The sequence below is a fragment of the Podarcis bocagei genome (assembly GCF_964188305.1).
Source record: "Podarcis bocagei genome assembly, chromosome: 12".
In the NCBI taxonomy this organism is placed as follows: Eukaryota; Metazoa; Chordata; class Lepidosauria; order Squamata; family Lacertidae; genus Podarcis; species Podarcis bocagei.
In genome coordinates, this window is record NC_138137.1 from 39,670,818 (window position 1) to 39,683,485 (window position 12,668).

Below are 12,668 nucleotides of genomic sequence, written 5' to 3' on the forward strand. Positions count from 1 at the left end.
GTGTCCTTGGTCTCATGACACTGAATGCCTGCTGTGAAAAACTCTCACGTGGGTGTTGTTGTTTTAAAATACTGCGTGCATTCATGCCTAGGCATTTGCGCTGCGCTTATCCTTGGTATCAGAATGCTTGTGGGGTGGCTGCAAGCCTGGCAGAGCCTCCCACCCCTTGCGTTTCATACCGCAAGGCCAAGAAACAAACGTTTATGGTTTGACTCTACAAAATATGTAATGCTCTCTACAGGATTAGATTCTGTTTGTGAGTTCCCACGGTAGAGATCTTGGCATCTGCCCAGAAGTATGCTATAAGACAAGTTCCCTCTGTAGCAAGCTTAAAGCCTCTGGGTGATATACACATCACAAATTGGTTGTGACTTACTTCTGCCTACCCCAGGCACTGAAGGATTCCATGGACAAAGAGCTTTGTTGCTCCTCTCTGGGCTGAGATGGTTCATGGAAGACCAGGGTGGAATCCAAGATTGTGCAAACAGCATTTCATCTTCCTCTCCTTGCCCCTTACAGCCTCCTGCATCGTCCAGAAATCTTCTCTGAAGTGTCCTCTGAATCTCAGGAGCAGATTTTGTGGGTGCATGCATACAATGCTAGATACAATCCCAGATTCCTATGAATGCATATTCAGTGAAAGAGAGGTGCATATCTGACATTCCTTTTCTTATACAGTGGTACCTCGGGATGTGAACAGGATCCGTTCTGGAGCCCCGTTCGCATCCTGAATAGAAAGTAAGATGTGACAGTGTGTCTGCACATGCATGGGTTGTGTTTCGCCGCTTCCGAGCATGCGCATGACGTCATTTTGACCGTCTGCACATGCGTGAGCGGCAAAACCCGGAAGTAACGCGCTCCATTACTTCCAGGTCGCTGCAGAGTGCAATCCAAAAATACTTATCCTGAAGCATATTTATCCCGAGGTATGACTGTACTGAGGCTCACTGTGTACAGCCTCCTGCCACCACTGAATATTGTTGAAGGCTCTTTTCTGCCTGCTGTATGCTATACCAATTTTATTCTGCTGTGGGCAGTCTGCTCTTTCACTGGTGGGGAAGGCCACCATCATGCCAGTGGATTTGACCCATGAGGCCATTTGAGGCAAATTATGCCCACCTTTCCTATATCCGGCAACATATGCTTGCAGCTGCAGGAAAGTTAGAACTGCAGTTGCAAAGGAATAATCAGGCATGCCTTCTAAGGTCGCATTCACACTATACATTTTATAATGGCCCTTTTAAACAGCCGTGGCTTCCCCCAAATAATTCCTGGGAGCTGTAGTGGTGAGAACTGTTAGGAGGCCCCCTATTTCCCCACACAGAGCTTGGATTCCCAGGCTGCCCTGTGAAGAGGGATTGATTGCAAAACCACTCTTGAGAATGGTAACTCTGTGGGTGGGAATAAGGGTCAGCCAGGACAGCTCAGTTGGTTAGAGTGTGTTGTTGATATAACGGTTGCAGGTTTGATCCCCATATGGGACGGTTGCATATTCCTGCATTGCAAGGGGTTGGACTAGATGATCCTCAGGAGCCCCTTCCAACTCTCAGTGCCATTAACAAACTACTGCTCCTGAGATTCTTTGGGGGAAGCCATGACTGTCTAAAGTGGCATTATGCCATGGAGGGTCTAAGTGTGCTTCTGGTTCTTCTTTGCAGCTTTTGCTTGGGAAGCGCCAGGCATCGTATGATGCCCCTGGTGTTGTGTGTTCTCAGGTGACTGACAGATAGGAGGGTCCTAAGTGCCAATGTAAGTACGTAATTGCAGAGCAATGCGGAAATGAGATAGAGCTAACTAATGAATAAATCACATGTGAAATTCAAATGTGCTGGAAATATATTCATCTGTCCATCCCTAGTGAGTATGCTTCCCCCTTGCCTTTCACAACTGGCCTCTGGGTGTTTAACAAGCTTCTGGCAGGCCCAGAAGGTAATTTACATTGGGTGTGATTTTTTTGCATTGTTCCAGTAGGGGGACACAAATTTGCATAAAATTTACATGCCCTGATTTATATGCATGGATGCAACTTTAGAGATAATTGTTGTAATTTAAACAAATGCATCTCCTCATACTCGAAAAGTTAATGTGACCTGTTCTTGCTCCATTGCCTTTCTGGGTGCTAAGTTCTTTAGCTTTTAAACTGGACTCAGACAGCCTTTCAAATAGAATATGCCTTCAAGCAGGACTGTCCTGTAACAGGCTTTCAACAGAGGACTGCAAAAAAAGGACACATGGTGGCCCTATCATACCTTCCAATGTGTTGAGTCTCAAAACTGGTATGCACATCTTCTTGGCCATGCTCTTGCACAAGATCACAGAGCCCAAAAGACATGTTTCTTTGTGAGGGGGGCTGTGCTCTCACAGCACCCCAAAATGTATGTTTCCGGGTGCCACAGTCTTTTCAGGGCAAAATCAAGGTGAACAGTCATGTGAGATCACAGTGCCCCAAATGACCATTGTGCTCTCAAAGGAAAAAATGGGATGTCTTGGTTTTTCTGGAACGCTTGCAGGGTATACCCTAAGCATTGGCAAAGTTTGAAAACTATCTTCATAGCTGCAGTGCTATTTTACTGGAAAAGGAGGTGCCAGAACTCATCACGAATGCCTCCCTTGTTCTCTTACAATGGCAATGGCGCTCTTCTGAGAGGTGCCCGAACTGAGTTCCAGTGAGTTCCAGCTGAAAAATGCATAGTTGAACATTTTAATGTATGAAATATTCAGTTTTACCGACTTGTCCAGGATTCTGAGTTGGGAGTTGACCTCGGTTAATGCAGTCTGCCCCTTGCCCAAGGTTTACACCCCACCATTGTGGCTCAAATTACAAACTTAGAGTGCACACATTTTGAAACATTTTCATTTGTTCATTTGTTTCTCTTTCTGATGCTAACGATAAGAATATTGTGTTCCCCCATGTATCCACTGTGACCGAGGCTTGCATTTAAATTAATTAAAAAGCAACTTCCTAACCGTTTTTGGCTGTGTCTAATGAGGCTCATGAGGCTACTTTTGCCCTTATCTAGATAATTGATTAATAGGTCACTTCTGAACGTTTGCTTAGTTGCTAATGATTGTGTACATTTTCACCATCCCACGGTCTACATTTCTTTACAAATGGAAAATCAAACCGGTATCTTAAACCCTGGTATTTAAGTCCTGCTGGCTCTATCAATGGAACACAGTGGAAGAAGGGCAGAAGTCTGGATAGGCTGTGTACATTGGCCAGAATGCTGTAAAGCAAGTGTACCTGTGTACTTGGTAAGGGGACTCACATCTTGTTACTTCACACACATATGAATTAGGGCAGATATGACAATTGTTCCTCTCTTCAGCCATTATTCATGTTTGACAATTAGATTTGAAAATCCATTGAAATGCTGACCAAGACAGAACTTTTTAAAAGTGTGTTCCTTATGCTTCCCTCCCCAATCAGGAAACTGAAAAGTCTCCAGTTCTACAACATGTTTCTTTTATCTCTTACTTCTTATAGTCCCAGAAGTTATATCTAGGCTGCAATCCTATGCCCATTGATGAATGTCCCATTGAACTTGAGTTAGGCCTACTTCTGAGCAGACCTAGGATTGCATGGTTCGTCTCTCTTTCTCTCGTAGCACTTGAGTCACAAATAATGGCAGCTGAAAACATCCAACATAATAGGAATCAAACATGTGCGTGCATGTGTATGTTCTTGAATGGCAGCCTGGATATTACCCACTTTCCTTCGCGTGCGTGTATGTATAAAGGGGAGAGAAACACTTTATGTTGCAGAACTTCCTGTTGCACAACTTTAGATGCCTTGGAAAAAAACTCATTTGGCAATTCCCAGTCTCTCTTTTAATTAATGCAGACATAAATTGCATGAATGCAATTTAATGTGCATGTTTTGTGTTCTGTAAATAGCTAGCTGAAGCTTGGGCAGGCACTCTCCGTATCCCTACCAAGGTCCCAGGAGTTCAGGTTTGCTGTTCAAGGGACGCTGGCATTAGTGTCACTGGAGGCAGGACCAGGGAAGGGCCTATTGCTGATATCTCCCCTGGCTCACCCTGCCTTTTTTTCCTGGTCACTCTCCCTAATTGAGACTTCCCTTGACATGCAAAAAGTGGATTCCAAGGGTCTTATTTTTGTTGGAACGATGGTGGAGAAGAGAGAGAGAGAGAGAGAGAGAGAGTGAGAGAGAGAGAGAGAGAGAGTGTGTTAAACTGGAGGGTCCCAGGGGTGCTCAGGCTTCCCCAACGCTGCTAATTGCATTTGTGTAATTCACGGGTGGTGCTGTGTTCTAAACCACAGAGCCTAGGGCTTGCCGATCAGAAGGTTGGCGGTTCGTATCCCCCCAACGGGGTGAGCTCCCCTTGCTCAGTCCCTGCTCCTGCCCACCTAGCAGTTCAAAAGCACATCAAGTGCAAGTACAGTGGTACCTCGCAAGACGAATGCCTCGCAAGACAAAAAACTCGCTAGACGAAAGGTTTTTTCTTCCGCGATTTGCCTCGCAAGACGAATTTCCCTACGGGCTTGCTTCGCAAGACGAAAACGTCTTGCGACTTTGTTAAGCCGTTTAAACCGTGCTTCGCAAGACGAAAAATTTGCTAGACGGCAAAACTTGCGGAACGAATTAATTTTGTCTTGCGAGGCACCACTGTAGATAAATAGGTACTGCTCCAGCGGGAAGGTAAAAGGCATTTCTGTGTTCTTCTCTGGTTCACCAGAAGTGTCTTAATCATGCTGGCCACATGACCTGGAAGCTGTATGCCGGCTCCCTCGGCCAGTAAAGCGAGATGAGCGCTAAACCCCAGAGTCGTCTGCGACTGGACCTAACAGTCAGAGGTCCCTTAACCTTTAACTTAATGTTAATTGTATGATACATGCATTCACATAATGAACCTTATGTCTGCTTTGGTCTCAAGCCTTGGAATGAATCAATGTACAATTGTGAACCTGTGTATGTTTGTGATGGTCTTATTAGCATGACTCTACTGAGGCACTGAAAACAGATGCCTGCAAGTCAATAAAAATTACTTGCTAATAAATTCAGGCTTCCCGTGTAATTACATAGTCTTTGAAAGCCACAGGTGCCAAGTGAGCCACTTGCAGGAGTGTTATTTGCTTAAAATGTACAATATAGATCATTTGTAAAACTGTGGGATCATTGCCTGTTTGTTCTGGAGAGTTTTGGGGTTTGTGAAACTGCCTGTGCTGGCTTACATATAACTCCTAAACATGCACAATGAGGGCCATGGGACCAAAGCCCTGAGTTGATGTGCTTTCATCCCACAGCGTACGAACTGTAATTTGGGCATATGCATCAAAAGTGCCAGTTGCAGCCGCCCAAGGCCAGCTCCAACTGGCTTTCTATTCACCAGTTTGCAGTGGCTGGCACCCACTATTTTAATTCCCACACTCCTGGGAAATTGGTCTGCAGTGATGCTATGCCCAGAGGCATTGTGGGTAAATTAAAATGGCAGGTGCAAGCAGCAGTGCTTTCTAGCCAAACTGTTGTTTTTGCTACTGCTTTGCCTGCAAAATGGCAGCAACAGAAAACACACAGGGTGTTACATACCTCAGACGCCATGAAGATAAGCCCCCCCCCCCCAATATCAGGGCAGCATGACCCACCTGTGGGGCTCACCAAGGGCCCCGGAAAATCTTGTGCAAGCCCTGAATGAATAGTTTTTTCTTATTTCCATGCCTTTTAATGCATCTAGGATTTTCTCTTTGCCTGTAAGCCTGGATATGCACTTTGTTTACAGACCTTCAGCACACCACCTTAATGATGGCTCCATATTGCTGACGGGTGAAGCAGTCCTGCTTCTCAATTTCCTATCTAAGTGCATTAAAGAGATTAAGACACTTTGCAAATTAAAAGCATTTTATAAATGATCAGTGGTGGCATGTTACTTGGCTTCTGTGTCAATCTCTGTTTACGCGCAGTCGTAAAATACCACACTTCCATGCAAAACTGTCTGTTAAAAATAATATTTACTAGGGTTTTTATATAGAATTTTCCTTTAAAAAGATTGATGGTGATGAGAATAATTGATCTTTTGCACTTAATATGCATTAAGGTCACAGTTTACTCCATGGATCCATTTCTGTTAATGACAGTCAAAAGAGGAGCTATTTTCAGAATCCATAAACAGACACCTTAATGTTTGGGACTTGAAATAACAAACAACTGGTAATTATTACTTGGAAGCATGTGGGTTTTAAAATAGGAGCTAATGGCCTAAGCAATATACCTGAACACAAAGCTTCTGTGTATATTTATTTTTGTTTGTCTGCTTAGAACATTTGCTGACCAGCCAATCAACAAAGTCTCCTGGGCAGTTCAGACAAAATTCAAATGACATATAGTTAAAATGTTAGAACACCAAACATTAATTAAAACATTAAAAACATTTTTTTAAGTCAATCAAAATCCTGCTGTAGGGTGAAGTATGCACAGTAATTTGGAATTCAGCTGACTGTATATTTCATCCTGTCTCACTGTGATACCCCCTCCCCAAATGCTATTCAAAAGGGCACTCTCTTTATGCCATTTAAACTTCAGCTCCTAAGGCACACTCTTCCATTAACTCCCAAGACAGATGGATGCCAACCAACCAACCAATGGCTTGATTGGGTGAAAGGAATTATCTGGCCCCAACTGTTTCCTGACCCCAACCGTAACCAGTTTATACAACAGTTTTTGCTTGACTAGGATCCAAAGTGTTGGTTAATATTGGACTTCCGGGTTGACGCGATCTGGAAATGGCGGATTCCCTCCGAGCTGCGGAGGGAATCGGCTCTACCGAGGACGGGTCTTTGCCGCGCCGGCGACGCGGGGACCCTTAAAAACCGCAGGCGCGAATGCCTGCGGACTGAAGACTCGGCGGGTGCCTTAAGCGCCCCCCTGATCCACGAAGAGCCTTTTTAAAGGCTGCGGAGAGGATACGGGGGTGGCGTGGCACTGAGAGTCGATCGCTACCTCGGTGGAGCGAAGCCGCGAGCCATGACCAGAGAGCGCTGACTTCCTTCCTTGAAAATTTGGACTGAAAGAATCACCCGTGAGTAAGACGGATTGGGACTTTAAAAAAATTTACCCTGAATTGGAGACGACCGGGGGGTGTGCTAAAAGGAAGTCCGCACCCCCCCCCTTGCAGACGATCTACGCAACGACATAAGAGCTAAGCTGGAGAGCCTACCCTTGGTGGGGTGAGTTAAAAAGGACATTAACTTTCAAGATTTGGCTAAAGGAAATTTTGGGCTGGAGAGTGGAGTTTTGGAAACCTTCTTTTTGTTTTAAACAACCCCCCCTCCCGGGCTCGGGAAAGTCCTGCCTTTGTGCCTGTGTAAGAGCTGCGGAGTTTGACAGCTGTCAAAGCTGTCAAACGGGCGGCTTAAAGTGGAAAAATCGCTATCTAAGATCCCTCTGGACTAAGACGAGTTATAATTGAGCCAAAATTGTTGGAAACAAAGTAATAATAATTTGTTAAAGGACTGTTGGAGAAAAGACTAATAAGTAACCAGATTCCCTCTAGGGGGAATTCTGTGTAACTACAATGGATACAATGGCTGTGGAAGGAAAGTTACTAGTGGAAATCGAAAGGATGTTTCAATTGGTGGGAACCTTACAAGAGCAGAGCTTGGCCATGAATAAACAACTTGTGACTATGACCTTGGGAACAGGCAACTCTGCTCTCTGTATTGAGGACCCGAATGAGAAAGAATCCACAGCTGAATGGGAAACAATATCTACAGAGGTGGAAGAGACTAAACAACAAGAAAAAGAAGAAGTAACCTTGGGAAGTAACAACCAAAAGCTGACATCTGTGGAACACAAGCAAGGAGACGCTGGGAACTTATCTACCACAAGTCTGCGAAAGACACAGAAGAAGAAGGAGGAGGTCCCAGGACAATATGGAATACAGGAACTTAAAATAAAGAAATATGACTGGGGCCTCAGTTTGGACTTTGATTCTGAAGATACAGGCTTTGTGGAAATTTTTCAGCAGTTACTTTCAAATCTCCTTGTGGGAAGAGAATACACTTTGATGGTGAAAGAACTTTTTCCAGACTCGACGACTGACATAAAGGACTACCAACAAGACAGGCGGAGAGGGACTGAAATAGACTTGAAAGCCTCGGACGTGAGGAATCCAGGCTGAGAATCTCGAATTTGGATTTCTATTGGGAAGGGACAAAAACCGGGGATGGGAGGGAGGGAAGAGGAGATTCTTAAAAACTCTTAAGACTTTTAGGTTTGGTTAATATGACTCTTAATTAAGACAAAATGAAAATCGATGGAAGAGAACTTAAGTCCAACTTAGGAAAATCAATTTTTATTATAAAAGAGGTAATAAGATGAATAAGATGGTTAAGAGGAGAAACACCAACTTGCTGATATAATCTTGGGAATTGGGATGCACGAGGGGGGGTGGGGGGAAGTCAGGGAACAAGGTTATGAAATGGGGATTTGCTGATTTTATACATGTTTTTGTTTTGTGTTTTTTCTTTGTGTGTGTTTTGTTTTTATAAAAGCAGAAAACCAAATAAAAATTTAAAAAAAAAAAAACAAAGTGTTGGTTAATATTAGTACAAATCCAGCTATTCCTACTCTGATTCTGGTCAAAGCCCCTCATCTACCTCTTCCCCCACCCTAATGGAAATTTTGGGTTCTTGAGTAGCGTTCGCCAAAGTCAACAGAGAAGGAGAATCTCTCTCCCCCCCCCCAGGGATTTTGGGATCTGTAGTTCCATTCCCAAAATAATATGTGTGCCTGGGATCTAAGAGCACCTGCTACTACTTCTGCCACCTTTCTCTGCCCCAAGATACATTTTCAAGCCTTTTCATGTGTTTAGTTGGAACACTTGAAGGCTCTTCTTGGGTACAAACCGGAGAGCAATAGCTCATCCCTACTTACAGTCATCCGAGAGGATTGCAATGACTAGCCTGTACAGTTGAGTTCTTTAAACATCTTAGGTGTAATCCCACGAACTTAAATGTGTGAAGTGATTCTTGCACTAAGAGGTGGAGACAAGAGGCAGTGGCTGATAGGGCTGCTGTTTTTTTCTTCTTCTCCAGATGTTTAACAACAGCTTCTTTTCAGTAGCAGCAGCAACTGACATTTTAGTTCTTTCAGGATCTATTAGTACAGCTTTTGGTGTTCTTAAGTAGCAAATGCTGTGTAGTTGCAACAGGTTGGTGCAAACTGAATCTGTTATAGCTGCAGAATTTTAGTGCTTCGTGTAATAAAAACAGTCAAGAAGTCTTGAACTGACACAGCACATGTCTCTAATGGAAGGAGTCACTGGCACATGGCAGGGATCAATGGGGTTTTTCATAATGGGTTTGGCGTGCACATGTTGGAAGAGGAAAGTTGGGTGATATTTTTCTCTTGGGAGAAGAACCTTTCAAGTTTGCTCTTGTCTGATTTAACCCCCTAAGGGTGAAAGGCAAATAATAAATGGAAAGATGCCACGAAGCCAGACCTGATCAAGCCAGTTTTCTCCGGCATTCTCTCGCTGTTGCTTTTCAAATGCTTCCTTGGAAATTTTTAGAGATCCACCCAGATTCTTTTACATCATGGAATTGAAAATTCTGCTGACTCCCCCTTGTTTCTGGTTTGTTTCTTTTATATTTGGAGATGATGGTTGGGGGTTTACTGACATTTGAACTGATCCCTTTTAATGTGAGCCACCCTGCGCTTCCATTGGCAGGATACAAGAGCAACGGCTGCATGAGAATATCTCTTGTGTCAAATAGGGTGCTTTCACACAAAACTGGAAGTACAGGAAATGCTTCCTCAAAAGGGAGGTAGAGAACTTTGCATTGCATAACCCTTTCTGTATGGAACAAACTGCCTGTTTTTTATATCATAGGTTCTCTGGCCTTCTGTATAGAATTCCAGGGGGTAATGCACCTTGTGCACACATCTGTATCCTTTGTCTTTTGCTGCTTCAATTCAGTACAGTTGTACCTTGGTTCACGAACTCCTTTCAAGTCAACCGTTTCGGCTCTCAAACGCCACAAACCCAGAAGTGAGTGTTCTAGTTTGCAGACGTTCTTTGGAACCCAAACATCCGATGCGGCTTCCGATTGACTGCGGGAAGCTCCTGCAGCCAATCAGAGGCCGCACCTTGGTTTCCAAATGTTTTGGAAGTTGAATGGACTTCCAGAACGGATTCCGCTTGACTTCCAAGATACCACTGTACTCCATTGTTTTCGTTGCTAAGGCAAGGATGGGGAACCTGTGGTCTCCCAATGTTGGACTACAATTCCTAACATTCCCAGTCATTGGCTATATTAATTGAGGCTAATGGGAGTCTCAACAACATGGGGGGGGGGCTCTTGTTCCCCATGCCCATGGTAGGTTCACTGCAGTGTCTCCATAAACTAGTTTCTTCCTTTTCCATGCTCAAATACAGCAGGAAGGGTTGTGATGAGTGCGTGTGTGTATTTCAAATATCTGCTTTCATTTAAAGCAATCCAGTGGGATGTCTTGTACTATTAATAGTTGGGAGGAAAGTTTAGATGTAAACAGTTTTCCTTCTGTAATTAGTTCCCTTTGATCATTTGGGATCCGTTTTGTCGTTGCAAACGTATATTTGGAAATCTTAAGAAAAGCTCTGTCATATAAACGTTGCTGTTGGCCCTCTCATTCAAAGCATTTCATATAAGCAAGATTATCTGGCAGGTATCAAGGCAGATTTTCTTTGTAGCTTTCTTGATGTATCTGACAGCAAAGCTGGCTTTTGACTTCATACATTCAGTGGCATTGCTACTTTGTAGTGAATGTGCCAGGCAAATCCCTTTGGTGATTAGCAAGATGATTCAGGAAGACACATGTGATGCTTTATTATGGACTCTTAGCAGAAGAACGGGACTAAAATTAAAAACACCCGCAACAGTAGCGCCATTCTATTCTGTGATATTATGGTTGCTGATTAAGTACTTCAGCCTATGTTGCCCACATTCGAAGACTGTATATATTCAAATACTGCCCTGCCAGATCAACATACAATACCTGATATCAGGAGATCAATCATGCAGAGTAATGCTGGCCAGCTGCCAAGGCTGGGCACCAGAGGCTTTGCACAAAGTAGTCAGGAAGACTGGAGGGTAAGTCAGAACGAAATGACAGACAACACTAGAGGCAGGAGCAAGCAGCAAGCCAGGAGTTAGGAAGAAAGAGAAGCATATTAGGAGCACACCAGAGCCCAGGAAGAACTCACTGAAAATTTGCAATATGCAATCTGATAACAAGCAAACTGTCAGGGAACTGACATCGGAGGGAGAGGCGAAGGGGAGGCTCCCAGATGATTCTGGCGAAGGACCCAGCAGCAGGGGGAGAAACAGCTCAGTAGAGGGGGAAGCCATTCAGCGCAACACCAGGGATGGAGGGGGGCAGACGGGGGAATTGGAGAGAGGGCTCCAGGACTCTTCACTGGACATCAGTGAGGAGAGCCCAGGTCCTCCGCTACCCACGCCTTCCCTGCGCAGAAGACTCCCGCGCAGTGAGAGGAGGAGGAGACTGGGTGTCAAACAACTTTTATGTTGGAAGAGGTTCAAGAAACGCCCACTGACGGATTCTGCCAGTGACTGAGACAGCCACGATGAGAAGGGGCTGTGCAGTCAGAAAGGTTTAACATGGCAAATTAACCGAGAAAGGCACCAGCTTACGCACGAGTAACTCATACCTATTACACAAACTAATCAAACTAATCTAAAATGAAAATAAAAGAACAAAGAAACAAAGAAAAAGAGGTGGCCTATTAAGGAAGTATTGTGGGGAATTCAGCATTACACTCTTCCAATTGCTTTATCTGTGCAAGCATTCCAACTTGCCAGGTGGAATGATACTTCTCCCTTCAGCTCCTGTGCCATTTTGGGGGTTCTCCTATCCCTCCCAAGCCAATTTCAGAGGGACAGGAGATGTGCAGGGGAAGGAAAGTGGGGGGAGCCTTGTTGTGCAATCAGAAGTCCTTGCACAAGGATTCCACTGATGGGGCTGGTTATATAAATTCCGTCCATTGACCTTACTCTGAATGGACTTGGCTTGCTCATTTCCACACCAACATATACCCTCCTCTGATTGGTTTTTAGAGTGTTGGCTAGGATCATCCATTCACTATGCAATACCTGATTGGCCAGGATCACCCATGTGACTGGTGTAGACGTACATTCCCCTGCTATCTCCCAAAGACATGGTTTTCAGATTGTGTCTGAACACTTGCAAGGCACTTGAATTTTCTGAACTGAATTTCCAGGAGTGGTTCCCCGCCTTCCCCCTTAAAAACAAAAACAAAAACCTGGATGCAAATTCTGAAAGGAAGCTAGCTCAGGAGGGATTCCCACCTGCTCAAAGGCATCCCTTTTGTAATTACACATCTGGAGGAAACATTCATTGTGACAGGTTCCTGCTCACAAGCCGCTAAACGTAACCTCTAGGAGCAACCGACGGCCGTTTCTGTGGGCCACTGCCATTCCCAGAGAGAATCTGGAGTGTGACACAGAGTTTACCCTGAACAGAATGGCATTAGAAGTGCTGTTTAAGGTTTGCTATTATCCTCTATTGCCTCCCCTCAGGATTTCAAGCAGGCAGGCTATTACACTGGGATTTTGCAGATTTTGCTTCGCAGAACAGACGAATTAACTTCAGGGTGTCTTGTGTGGCTGGATTATTGGCTGTCTGTTAT

At 44.4% G+C, this 12,668-nt stretch overlaps 1 protein-coding gene across 1 annotated transcript in view; it reads left to right on the forward strand.

Moving 5' to 3' along the window:
- Positions 1–12,668, forward strand: part of KIAA1217 — a 375,624-nt gene that overhangs the window by 227,817 nt on the left and 135,139 nt on the right.